Source organism: Phragmites australis, chromosome 5, assembly GCF_958298935.1.
Source record: "Phragmites australis chromosome 5, lpPhrAust1.1, whole genome shotgun sequence".
NCBI lineage: Eukaryota > Viridiplantae > Streptophyta > Magnoliopsida > Poales > Poaceae > Phragmites > Phragmites australis.
This window is the reverse complement of record NC_084925.1, coordinates 3,985,387-3,999,995: the sequence shown is the minus strand read 5'-3', so window position 1 is coordinate 3,999,995 and position 14,609 is coordinate 3,985,387.

Here is a 14,609-nt window from a genome sequence, read left to right as displayed (position 1 = left end):
CTTTATAATCTATTAAAAAGTTAAAAGGACAGGTAAATCTTCTAGTCAAACAGGGAATCCCGAGCACATGGATTCGTGGACCTGCAATTGGATGAGGTCAACCGTTAGCATCATGCACTTGTACATGATCTTTTTGCAATTAATTTATGACAGCAAATGTTGTTGACTAAACTAATTTCGTCCAGATTTTAGGCTTTGATCAGTGGATCTCTGCAAACAAAGCTCACTTTCCATTTATCCAATCACCAACTTACACTTCTCCATTTTATTTCGGCATATTTTGTTTTGTTTCTACAAACTATAAGCAAATAACCAAAGCATGTGGATCCCTGAAACAAAAAGAGGAACCATCTGCAAAAAGACAGCACGATCAAATCAAGCCTCCAAAAAATCGACAGATCAATAAATCCCAGAGATCCTGAGGACAGTAGCAGATGAGGCCACACTTTGGTGTGCCGCCGGAGAACTCCACAATCTGCTACTTGGGTAGTCTAGTTTGTGTTGTGTTTGGTGCAGTGGCGGATGCAAAAAAATTAAAAAGGGTGTGCCTGTTCTAGTAAGATATATCATATATCATATACACTATATCATAAGTCTAATAAAATTAAAGTTCAAATTAGACAAAATGCAATACAAATTGTTCAAATAAGAGTACCAATTAGTTTTACATGAATATAAATTACAAATTATCTAAATAAAATTACAAATTCAACAGCATACAATGATAACCTATATTTTGAAAACGCTTGATTACATCGTCAATACTAACCCTTAAAAACATATCTCACTTTATAAATGACACGAGACAATCATTCAATAGTTAATCACCCATACGATTTCTCAACTTGCTCTTCACAAAAGTCATAGCAGAAAATACTCTTTCAACACTTGCCGCAGCCACCGGTAGGAGCAATACCAATTTGAGAAGTAAATAAGTAAAGTTGTATGTCAAATGTTTTGTGTTTGAACAAGCTTGACAGAGAGCTCACCAAGAGTCTTTAGACCATTGAATCTACCATCACTTCTCATGTTAATAATAAAGTTATCAAGTTGGAAAGAAAGTCTTATCAAATGTATACTTGAAAGCTCTTTGAGATAAAACTTGGAAAGGTTCATTAGCTGCTCCTTATCATAAAAAGAAAATGAGTTGAGAGGATTTAAGACTGAAATACAAACAAGCAATTGCATATTAATCTTGTCAAACATGTTACATAAGATGATAAGAAGCAAATGAGTTAAGAGAATTTAAAGAATTAAGGATGAAATGCAAACAAGCAATTGCATGTTAAACTTGTCAAACTTGTTATCAAGCTCTTGATGAATGGTGTCAAGGACACCAAGATATATTTTTATTCTAAAATGATCATGATTTGTTTGCTTTGAGTAAAAATGTTGGGATCTTCCAAAAAGCTTATATCTACTATTGGGATTAGGAACTTTAATACGATGCTTACAAAATGATGTGAATTTTTCTTGAAGAAATTCTTCCCATCCATCGTCCCTCATATGCCGCAATCTATTCTTAACCAAGTGAACAAATATCATAGCATTAGCAATATCCTGCTCCCTCCTTTGCAAATCTTACATGAGTCATATGTGTATCCAAGTATGACTAGTATCAAGTGTGCCATGAAAATGAAATCAAATGACTCAAATGCTCCACATACACATGGATTTTCCCCGATCATCCTTGTGGGAGGGATCTTTTCCTAGCTTTATGAGTACTTTACGGATTGTAGAATACATAGCAATAATATGCAATACAGTCTTGTAATGAGAACTCCAACGAATGTCACCTGGCATAGACAATACTGTTGTGGAATAGTCTCACACGTCCCCTTCGGATGGTGAGTCGAAGACCTCTGGTGAACGTTATTTACAGATGAAGAATACAATTGTGTTATTTTAGGAAATGCTAGATGACAAATGGACTCTTCAGGCAAGCGACTCAGGCCTTCGGAGGTCAACCAAAGGCCAACTCGCGACACCTAGTATCATTGCAGGTGAAGCCTCTGGTGGGCCTTCGGAGGTCAACCAAAGACCAACTCATGACACCCAGTATCATCGCAGTCGAAGCCTCTGGTGGGTCTTCAGAGTCCAACCGAAGGCCAACTCATGACACCATGACGAAGCCAACCAAAGGTATGCCTAAGGCCCCATTTGCGATAGACCTTCGAGAGCTCAGGCGAAGGCGCAACGTTCACTGGAATCCATGTGATGGTGAAGGGTACAGTTGTAAATATGCTAATATACTTAGGATTGTACCAAAATACTCTCGAATATGCTGAGAATGTGGCAATTAGAGGGGTAATATTGTAAAGTATAACCAAGAGGGGTTGAGTACGGGCTATAAATAGGCCGGCACTATAACTGAAAAGACATATGACATTAACAATATTACATAGTTTCTTGTAATCGTGTGTCACATGAAAAAACCTTCGATTCCCACTGAGAAGCCGAAGGCCCATCCTTGAGTTCGGTTACCCTAGTTACCAATAGTTGGCGCCGTCCGGGGGATCGAACATTTCGAAGCCATGCCACCCAAAAAGAAGTCGAAGCCACCTGGTACATCAGTAAAATTGCTGGAGCAACTGATTCCAGCGGGAGCTTCGGCCGAAACACTCCCTTCGGTGGTGGTGTCGGAGCCGGTCAACACTTCGATCGGTGGAGACGACGGCGACCAGCAAGGACACGATGGTGTCAATGTGGTGGTCCAAAGCGATGGCGAAGCGCATCACGAAGAACCTCTTCAATAAAATGCAAATGCAGCAATACGAAGGGTAGAAGCTAACCTTTGTGTCCACTTCGAAGCTTCGGCAGAAGAAAGTGGAAAATCATATCTTGTTGAAGAGTTTGACGACTTCGATAACTTGGGAGAGTATGAAGGCGAAGAAGAAGAAACAGAAGAAGAAAGGGCGACCAGGCTATAAGCCAAAAAATAGGAGAGGCAAATTGCACAGAAAAAGCGTACGCTGGATACCTTGGCAGCGAGTCGGAAGGCCGTGAGTATCGTCATCAATCTGATGAAGCCAGAAGAACTCTGGAAAAGATACAAGAAGAAATCATCAGGTTGCAGCAGGGAGCAAGCAGACCCACGCGATCACTCCTTCGTCAGCATTTACAGTACAATTGGTGCGAGACCTTCGGCATAGGTCAGGTGTTGGCGATACAAAATCACCACTCTCTGTCGGTTTACGAAACCAGCCATGGCCTTCGGGCTTCAAGATGCCAAGGGTGGTATGTTTGACGGAGAGTCAGATCCAAAGGAATTCGTTATGAGTTTCGAGGCAATAGTTGAATTCGTTGGGGGAGATGACACAACGCTGGCGAAGGCTTTTGTGTTGGTGGTCAAGGGAATAGCAAGGTCGTGGTACTCCGCTTTGCCTTCAGGATCTGTTTACTCATAGGAGCAGTTGTGTAATGCATTTTATAGTAATTTTCAGGGCAAATGGACAGGGAAAGTCGCCGACGTCGACCTCTTCACAGCTAAGCAACAGCTGACGGAGATGCTGCATAACTATATGCGTCGCTTTGTGCATGTTCGCTGCCAGGTGAAGGGTTTGAGCGAAGATACTATTATCGACATTGCTATCCTGGCATCAAGGGAGGACTTTTGGCAGGAAAGCTTACACGCAAAAGGCCAAAGAGTGTCAACGAGCTCTTCAACAATATGGAGGAGTATGCGGGGTCTGAAATGGACCATCTTTGGAGGAAAAGTGAGCTGGTAGCATTGAAGACATCAAGGCCAAATTCATCAAGTAGGGACATCAACGCTGACCAGTTGAGGGATAAGCCGAAGCACAAGAAAAAAAAATGAAATGTTCGAGTACACATCAAAGCAAAAAGAAATCAACTAGATAGACTCCAGATCGATTGAGGTTGTGCAAGAGTTCATCAAAACACAAGGTGGGGGTACTCGAGGCGGTCGAAGTAGTAGAGGTCGCAGAGGTCGAAGGGGTCAAGGAGGATGGGCTCCGCGGGACCTAGCCACATTATACTGTGAGTTACATGGCGAAGGTGTTGGTCATAGGACTAAGTAGTGCCCGTAGGTCATAGCCATGAAAGGAAGCCTAGGGAAGCAACCCTTCGATCCTGCAAGAGTCGTGCATCATGTCGCACATTTCAGGTAAGGTGACGCATGGGAATCCAATCAGACCCACGGCCCAAACCCCTCGGCATTCGCTAATCAGTGGCAACCAATGGCTACACTATAGCCATACGTTCCTGCACCTTGGCTCCACCAGACCAAACTTTTGGTCAGTTGGCAGCTTTTCAAGCAAAACTCCCACCCCCTCTGCTAAGACCAACAATCAAAGCCCCTCTAGAAACTAGCAGATCGGTGAACACAGTAAACACAAATTCAATATTGTACTGACAATCACTGGAGGATCTAGTTAGGAAACCAAATCAAAGAGGTAACCATGTTGGTATAGGCCCTACTTATGTCCGTTCAAAGTGGTCCCATATACCCATTACCTTTTCACAGGAGGACATGAGGGTCCTAGATTACCCGCGTACGGACGCCTTTATCATCACTACAAACATTTTAGGAAATGAAGTGCATAGAATCCTCATAGATGGTGGAAGTTCGGCAGACATCATCTTCCCCGACGCTTTTGATAGGATGGGCTTGTAATGAAATGATATTCGGTAGGCTGGATCCCCATTGCTAGGCTTCGGGGGGGAAACAATTAATGCTATGGGAAAAATAGAGATCTTGGTTTCATTTAGAGAAAGGTCAAACTTTCAGACGGAGGATATTATCTTCGATGTGGTTGGTATCATCTATCCTTACAATGCAATTTTCGGACGGGGAGTCCTAAATAGATTCAGAGCAATACCACACCATGGGTATTTGTGCATGAAAATGCCCGGTCCAGGAGGTGTCATAACGGTGTTTGGAGATCAACAAGTGGCTCGTAGGATTGAAATAGGAAATACTCCGGGCAGGCAAAACATTCATGTAGTAGCAGAACCTCTGATGAAACCTGAGGAATACAAAGAACAGTCATCGACACAGCAGGTTATGAAGGCTAGACCCGAAGGCCAGACCAAGAAAGTGTTGCTATGTCAAGACAGGCCAGACAGAGCAGTTGTCATTGGAGCTGAGGTCACAGAGGAAGCTGAGTGAAGGATGATACAATTCCTTCACAACAACGAAGATATCTTCGCTTGGTCGTCGAAGGATTTGCAAGGAGTCAATAGATAAATCATCCAACATACTCTAAATGTTGAACCGAATGCAAATCCAAAGAAGCAAAAGCTTTGGAAGGCTTCAAAAGAGAGAGAAGATGCAGTGAAGATTGAGGTGTAGAAGCTGCTTGACGCTAGAGTGGTACGCGAAGTGTTGCATTCTGAGTGGCTGGCCAACCCAGTGCTAGTCAAGAAAAATAATGGCAAATGGATGATGTGTGTAGATTTTGTAGACCTTAAAAGAGCCTGTCCAAAGGATGACTTACCTTTGCCACACATTGATCAATTGGTGGACTCCGCTGCTGGCTGTGAGATGTTGAGTTTTCTGGATGCATATTCTGGGTACCATCAGGTTTGGATGCCAAAGGAGGACGAGGAAAAAACAAGTTTCAGAACCTCCTTCAGTATATATTTGTAAGGATGGCCTTCAGCCTTCGGAATGCTGGTGCCACCTTCGCTAGATTGGTCCAAATAGTGCTAAAGTCACAACTGGGGTGAAATGTCTCAGCATATGTTGATAACATAGTAGTCAAAAGCATCAGAGATGACAAACACCTCGATGACTTTCGAGAAAATTTTGAAAATCTACGAAGTGCGGGTCTAAAGCTAAACCCGGAAAAATGTGCATTTGGTGTACGATCTAGAAGGTTGATGGGCTTCTTGGTCTCAACAAGGGGCATTGAAGTAGATCCTTAGAAAATACAAGAAAACCTTGACATGAGACCTCTCCAGAGCAGGAAACAAACACAACGCCTAGCAGGAAGATTGGTAGCTCTAAGTTGGTTCATTGTTAGATCTACCGAGCGAAGCCTGCCTTTCTTCAAAACCCTTAAAAGCTCTAACCCTTTCAAATGGGGCGTGGAGCAGCAGAATGTCATCGATGAGTTAAAGAAATATCTGACGAGCTCATGGACCTGTCTAGCCCAGATCCCAAGTCTGAGTTGTTGCTGTACATAGCGGCATCTCCTTCGGCAGTAAATGTTGTACTTGTGCAAGAGATGCAAGTAAATGACAAATTGCAGCAATTTCCGGTATACTATGTTTCGGAAGCTTTGGTAGGGCCGATGAGGTTCTACTCTAAGATGGAGAAGATGGCTTACGCGCTGGTGATGGCATCGCGAAAGCTTCACCATTATTTCACAACTCACAAGATAACAGTTGCCACCTCCTTACCCCTTCACGACATGTTTGAAAATCGTGAAGCCACAGGAAGGATTGGAAAATCAGCCACAGAGATTGCACCATTCATGTTGGCCTTCGTCGCAAGGACGGCGATAAAATCTTAGGCTTTACCGAAGTTTTCGACAGACTAGACGCCGCATGCCGAAGCTCTAGAGGAAATATCATTAGACCCAATATGGATCGTGTATTGTGACGGAGTGTGGGGGGTTTTGGGTGCTGGCGTGATAGCGGTGGTATCTTCGCCCTCGGGTGTGAATTTGCGATACACAGCCAAGCTTGAGTTTCGGTTGACAAATAAGATCACAGAGTACGAAGCAATTCTCCTTAGGCTTCGTAAGGTGTGAGCACTGGGCGCCCGAAGGGTCATGGTCAAGACAGACTCTAGGATGGTCGCAAGCGAAATTGACAAGACATTTCAGGCGAATGAGCCAGAACTGGTTAAGTATATGGCAGCAGTATGAAGCATGAAAAACCATTTCTTGGGGTTTACAGTCAAAAGAATATCAAGGAATGATAACTTTGAGGTTGATGACCTCGCAAAGGTCACAGTGCAACATCTTCCAATTCCGCTAGATGTTTTATATCCAAAGTTGAAGGTACTAGCTGTCGAGGCCCCTTTGCAGGCGACACGTTCTGTCACTGTCATTGAGAGCGAAGATTGGTGGTCCCCTATAATGGCCTACCTTCGGGGCTACTATGAGTTCGAAGATCATGTGGAGGCGAAGTGTATGGCGCAAAGAGCCAGAAACTATAAAATTGTGGGAGACGACTTGTACAAAATGGGAGTTTGTGCACCGACACTTTGGTGCATATCCCAGGCAGAGGGGCTAAACTTGCTGAAAGAAATACATAGAGGATTGTGTGGCTCGCATATCGGCACTCGAGCACTTGTCGGGAAAGCATTCAGGCATGGGTTCTTTTGGCCGAAGGCCATCTCTGATGCAGAGTCCATAGTCCGAAGCTACGTGAAGTGCCAATACTCGACCAAGGGCTCAAACAGGCCTTCAACAAAGACATAGCTCATTCCATCGGCCTGGCCCTTAACGCAATGGGGAATTGACATCATTGGATAGTTACCAGCTACCCCAGGAAATTTCCGTTATGCTATCGTCGCGGTCACGTACTTCTCCAAATGGGTGGAAGCAATGACGCTGGTGAACATAATATCAAAAAAATATCAAAAAATTCTTGTGGAAAAATATCATCTGCTGCTTTGGTGTCCCTCGTGAAGTAACGGTTGACAATGGCACGCAATTTGACAGTGAAGGGTTCAGGAAATTCTGTGCAGACCTAGAAATTAAAGTCCACTTCGCGTTAGTATATCACCCACAGTCAAACGGAGCTATGGAGAGGGTGAATGGTATCATCCTAACTGGTGTCGCAAGGCGTCTACAAGGTCTGCCAAAAGGAAAATGGGTTGAAGAATCATCAAAGGTCTTATGGTCAGTGAGGACAACTACAACAAGACCAACATGATTCAGGCCATTTCGTTTGCTCTTTGGCAAAGAAGCAATGACTCTAGATGAATGTAAAAATAAATCATTTCGAGTCATGTTTGAATCAGCTCAAAGTGAAGAATTGATATCCAAGGATGCACTAGAGGAGATTAGAATGCAGGCCATCGAAACTTGACAAAATATCAGGAGAAAACTAAAAGATGGAGAGGCAAGAAAATATCCCCGAAGGAGTTCATTCCTGGAGATCTAGTACTGTGAGGGCTCACCAATGCTTCAACTGTGGGAAAATTGCAAAGCAAGTGGGACATACCTTTCTTGGTAAAGACTTCATTGAGGCTTGGGTCTTATCACCTGGCTACTGTCGAAGGGGAAGAGCTTCCGCACACTTAGAATGCTGACAGCCTTTGCAAGTTTTATGTGTAGTGAAGATCAAAAAGGTATCTTCGTATTAATGAGCGAAGTACCCGCAACAGTTTTACATTTATGAAATTTTAAATTTTGCATTTTAATCAAAACAATGTACATGTGGTGTACTCTTTTTCTTACCGGTGGAATCCTTCGTCAGGGTGTGAGGTTTTTAACAAGGCAGTAACCTTTGTAAACCCTCTTTAACTTATATGAAATTACCTCCAAGAAAGCATGTACATCTATGGAATTTATGCAAAATTCATCATCAAAGTGGTGCAGGCCTTCAATAGAAGGAAGCACACCAATCGACAAAATGATACGAGCCAAAGACTTGCCATAAAAGTCGAGGTATGGAATGTCTAAATGGAAGAAATCTGACCTTTCGACTTAAGATGGGTGCAAACCCATGGCAAAGGTCCGAAGCATATAAGTTACTTTGTAGTTGTCCTTATTTTAAAGCATTTATCCTTCAACAACATTTTCGCTCTTATGGCAAGGTAATTGTTATTCAATTGTACCCAGGCATATCTATTTAACGCATGAAAAGGCAGAAGTGTTTCCCGACCTCAAAAAGAAGACGACATACCTCTCAACATAAAAGATGGGAGCTAAAAGTGTCTACCTCTACACCGAAGGCAAAAGAGACCTTGGAAAGAAAAAACCAAAGTGTTGCCCGACCTCAAAAAGAAGGCGACGCACCTCTCGACTTAAAAGACGGGGGTCAAGAGTGTCTGCTCCCGCACCGAAGGCAAAAGAGACCTTCAAAAGCAAAAGCTAAAGTGTTGCTCAACCATAAAAAAAGGTGGCGCACCTCTCGATTTAAAAGATGGGGCTAAGAGTGCCTACCCTCACAATGAAGGCAAAAGAGACCTTCGGAAGCAAAAGCCGAAGTGTTGCCCGACCTCAAAAAGAAGGTGGCGCACCTCTCGACTTAAAAGACGGGAGCTAAAAGTGTCTACTCCCGTACCGAAGGCAAAAGAGACTTTCAAAAGTAAAAGCCAAAATGCTGCCCGACCTCAACAAGAAGGTGGTGCACCTTTCAACTTAAAAGATAGGGGCTAAGAGTGCCCGCCCTCGCACTGAAGGCAAAAGAGACCTTCGAGAAACAAAAAAAGTGCTTAAGCGTTTCCATTTTATAATAATTACGAAGTAAAAGTCAGGGGGAGGATGGTATTATTCGGTCGACGCTTCGTGCACGTTGCTGTCGAAGGTCCCTTTCCTTAAAAGTTGGGGGGGGGGGGAAGCATTTTTTCGATCGACGCTTCACGCACGTTGCTGTCGAAGGTCCCTTTAGCTTAAAAGTTAGGGGAGCGGTGTTTTTTGATCGACGCTTTACGCACGTTGTTGCTAAAGGTCCATTTGGCTTAAAAGTCGAAGGGGACATCATTTTTTTGATCGACGCTTCACGCGCATAGACACCTAAGGTCCCTATGGATTAAAAGTCGGGGGGTGCGGAGTTCCTTCCTTTGACGCTTTGCACACGTAGCTACCGAAGGCCCGTACAACGTAGAAGATAATGGGAGCAGCGACCCAGTAGATACGTTCAACATGTAATGGCCCAAGATAATAATCGTTGCAAGCTCAACGATTTTATTCCACAAATTCATCAACGTCGGGATCTACAAAGTATTTATACTTCAGCTGAAACCAAATTGAAAAGCAATGCCCTAACTAGCATGAAAGGGATGTGTTGGAACTAACAGGGATCCAATATAGCTAGACTAAGAGGTGCTAGATGAGGACGTAGGTGAAGCACTTCTGTCTTCGATATGTCACATTATTTGCGAAGATTCAGGCCCCTGGCAGTAGCAAAATTCAAAATGACCAAGCAAGAGTCCATAATTTTTATCTTCTGGCTCAAGTTTTGGTTCTACGAACATATGTAGAGGCACAAAGTCTCCACGCGCAATCTTGAAGGTTTCCTGCTCAGCCCTCTGAATCTCTAAAACCGAAGGACAAAATGACTCTCAAAATGCTTTACAGTTAACATTCATCTTATCATACGCCCTAGACTTCGCTCTCTGGTACTTGTCAAATTCGATGGCTGGGTGACAGCAGTGGAAGGAATCCCAACAAGATCAGGACATAAAAAAATTGTCCCGCGTCATAGTGATGGGAACGATATTTCAGCTACATGCGCAGAGTCCGAAGGGAGGACCTGCGTAGGGAGCGAAGGCAGTCAAAACATTTAACAAGAAATAAGTGTATCTTACAATAAGCAACATAGTGTTCCAAGTCTAAAACAACACATCGCTCATTCCTCACACTTTCCCTCTATCTTCGACCACCTTCGTGGTCTCCTCAACATTTTGCGAAGTGGTAGCTTGTGAGGCCGGAGGGGTAAAAGGTCTTGCAGAAGAGGCACCACCCTTCATTTTCACCTGCAGGACGAAAAGATCATAAATATGCGGGCAGGTAGTAAAAAAAATCTGAATGTGTAGCTAAGGAGACTACTCATTGAAGGTTGTTCTATGTCTCTCGAAGGGCCAGTTCGCGACCATGTTTACACCAGTAATTGGTGGTAAATGATCATGCAGTAGCCTTCGACGCCTTTGTCACAGTCGTAGTGGACATATCCGAATGATAGCAAAACGATCATTTCTGAAGCTTCGTGCAATGTTCGTAGCCAGTAATTTTAATTGATTGGACTACACTTATGGCTGAGACTATGGTGCAGAAGTCACCATATAGTTGATCTGCTGGCAGAAGGCCACTGCTAGTATCGTTGATCCATCCGGGGAGGCCACCTAGCCTAACATCCTTAAGCATTGGAGGCATAGCTGAAGCACCGATTTTTTTTCAAAAGCCTTGCTAATAGCTTTGCTAGCCGCAACAGCCTTCAGCTCCAGGATGTCTAATCGCTCTTTAACAACGTTGGTAGACAGCTGCTTTGCCTACTCTAATTCTTCACACGGTCATTAGGCTTTAGCTTTTTCAGCATGGTAGAGGGCTTGAAGCTCCGACACGTTAGCTTCGGACGTCGTTAAGTTTTTGAGAAGAACAACTACCTCTTCCTCTAGGCATAATTTATCCGAGCGAAGGGTCCCCACTTCTCGTTCGAGCTCTTGCGATCGCGGAATGGCCTCATTCATCTGTCGCACATAAATCCCTCTTCTGGGCTTCGGCTTTCTTCGTTCGTGCATGGTACATGGCCCTTAGAGCTTCGGCATTTTTTGCGCGAGCCTCTAAGTGCTCAGCATGTCTGCGTTGAGTGCATGAGAGAAGCATGACCTACGGTAGTGCAGTAGTATGAGCATGGGTATACGAATGAGGGCAAAGTAACAATACAAAATACCTTTCCAATAGCAACATCTGAAGTGTCCAAAAGTTCAGTGGAATGCTTCCGCATGAGCTGAATCTCGAGCTCGGGAAGGGCGAAGCTGGTGAACATTTTCTTCACATCTTTCACCTTTCTAGAGCTTGGCGCAAACGAAGCAAGCTTCAATGCTTCAGTGTCGATTACCTTAGCATCACGCACCTCACTAAAAGAAATAGGACCTTTGCCAGCATGGCAAGGTGGAGTTGGCGAACTTCTCCGCTCCCCTTTGGTATCAGTGGCCCTATGGCCCTCGGAGGAGCTAGACATAACAGAAGAGCTGGAGGACAACGAGCTAGAGGGTGACCTGATTCCCGTCCCTTTGGCATCTTTCGCTCCTTTGGACTCCTCACCACCTCCCTCCGCTGTGTCTGTAGCAACATGCAGATCTAGCAGTTCGTCATCTTCGTCGTTGCTGAGTATGAGGATGGTGAGGTCCACTAGGGCAGTAGCAACAGACTTCGGCGAAGCTGTGGATGTTTCTTGTGTGTCCTTCCGGGGCACCTGTCAAAGAGGCATTGCATGAATGTCTTCAGAACCTTCTAGACTTTCCACATCCACTAAGTCATCGAAGGCCAGTAGACGAGGCCTTTTCTTTAGAGATGGAGCTTTCTTCTTTCTGGCTCCCTGCGATGGAGGGTCTTCGTTTTTTTTCTTTTTCTGGTGTTGAGTAGCAGAGGCCTCACCGGTCTCAGCATTTATGGAATGTCCACCTTCGGCTTGACCCGTGGAGGACAAGGACAACTTCTACATGTCCTTGTAAGCAAGCCCCCGCAGATCAAAAATTCGATTGAGCCGATGACTAAGTGCTTGGTTGGCGCAAAGTTGAGCCTCGCCTTGGGTAAACTTTCCCAGGAGAAGCATGGCTCTGGTTTCCACTTCAACCATTGTCAAATTTGTTCAAAAGCATAGAATGTAAGAAAATAGTAGGGAACCAAAGCACGATTCACAGAATAGGATAACATACACACCAGTGAAACTTCTAAAATCAGGCTGGGGCGGCAAAGACCCTTCGACCCTCTAGCACCAAAGGTTGGGATTGATCAGCCTTCACTCAGAGGCCACACCTCAGATACTATGAACTCTTCTACGAGGTCGTGCGTGCTCAGGTGCTTCGCACACCTGATAAAGGCTTCGAAGGCCGCCTTCTAGGATTCTTTCAACTGTACATCTAGGGCTCGGTAACCTTTGTATTCTTCACATTTTGACACAAGGTACTCTTTTTGTCTATCTTATGGTAAAACCACCATTAAGTCCAGTACTTCAGTCACTTGTTTTTGTAGGCTATGACAGGCGTCGTCAAACTGGCGTGGTAAGTAAAGTTTACACAGCTGTAGTTTTGTTAGCTCTTCTCTTGGCCAATGCTTGCATGCGCAGAGCTGTAGTGGTACATGGAGCTGTCGAAGCTCAGCTATATTATACCACCCCGGTCGTGGCAAGGTCGAGCGCAAGGACTACAGCAGGAGCTCGCACGAGAGCGTAGTGCTGTCTCGCACATCGCGAAGTCGTCAAGAGGTGGTTGTTGGGTTGGTGAAGCACCGGAGCCATCAGGGGAGAACCGGCGACGCCATCCTTGAAGAGAGGATGCAGAAGAGTTTAACGCGGTGGGAAGACGGCGCATAAACAATTTGAGTTCAACTCGGTGGGAGGCATGGATATCAATACACTTCCTTTCGGGTTGGAGGTGACTTTAGATCGATGAGTCTGACGACCCCCATGCTTTCTTGCCACTCACTCAGTTACGTACCGCGGGTGATCATTTGCAGAGGGTTTTTCCAAACCAGCGCACGTTAGGGGAGTTCATGCACGGCTAGGGGGCTTTCTCGGTTTTGTTAAGTGAGCCTTATGCATGGACCTTATGTACTTTGTATTAATTTCTCTCTCTTTCTTTTGGTGGCAATTGGGGATACAAATAGGTATCTAATGGATAATTCTGGATCACTATTTAATTCATCTTTTAACTTAATTAAGTGAGAGTGGATCTTTAGTTTATTTTTTAATCTTAGATCGATCCAATGACAAAAAATATATATATAAAACTTGCATCCCTGATGACTATTAACCTAAAATCTACAGAAAATTGTAATCGGAGGGAAGAGTGTAGCACTAGAGAAAGAAGGAATTTTTATTTATATATGTTTTTTATTTTTAGAAATAGCAAAAATATACGTCTATTTTCAAAATTAACAAAAATATAAATCGCCTCTTCAGCGGGTGATCCATATGGATCATCCATACACTGGGACATTTATTTAAAAACCATAAAAATCCCAAGTTCTAATGATCTCAAACCTTCAAAAACACTGTTTAAATAGTCACAATTTTTTTTAAAAAAAATGTGGTGTACAATATGCTATTATCTAGCGCTGAACTAAATTTCAACTGAAACAATTACTTGTACAATAAAAAAAGACAAATTTAACATGTCATATTTTTGTTCAAAAATTTGTGGAGAGGTAGATGGTAGCATACTATGCACTACCATATTTATTATTTTCATGACTATTTAGACAGTGTTTTGAAGGTTTTAGAACATTGGAACACCGTATTTTTATTATTTTTTATAAATCGCCCAATGTACGGGTGATCCATATAGATTCATATTTCTGTTATTTTTAAAAATAAAAAATTCAAAAAAGAAGAGGGCACCTGTGTAGCAATCGATCCATTGGCACTGTCATTCAGCCCATGGGTCTAGTGAGAGTGGGTGAGAATATGCAGAGCGCTTTCTAAACAGTGCACACACACCCCCATGAAGTAGCCGTGATTAGGCCAAATTGTTTTTCAATTTCTCTTTTTGTATTTTTTATTTCTTTTGCAAAATTCAACAATAAAAAAGATTTATTTAAATATTTTGCAAAACCTAATTCAATGATTTTTATTACCTAATTGAATTTTTTAAAAAGATATGTTCATTGGTGATATTTATTTCAATGATTTTGCGATAACATGATCAAGATTTTGTATGTGATCTATTAAAATTGTGTGTTAAATTGTTGAGATAGTTCACTCTAATTGGTAATTTTCAAAATTCAAAATATATTTATATTGGA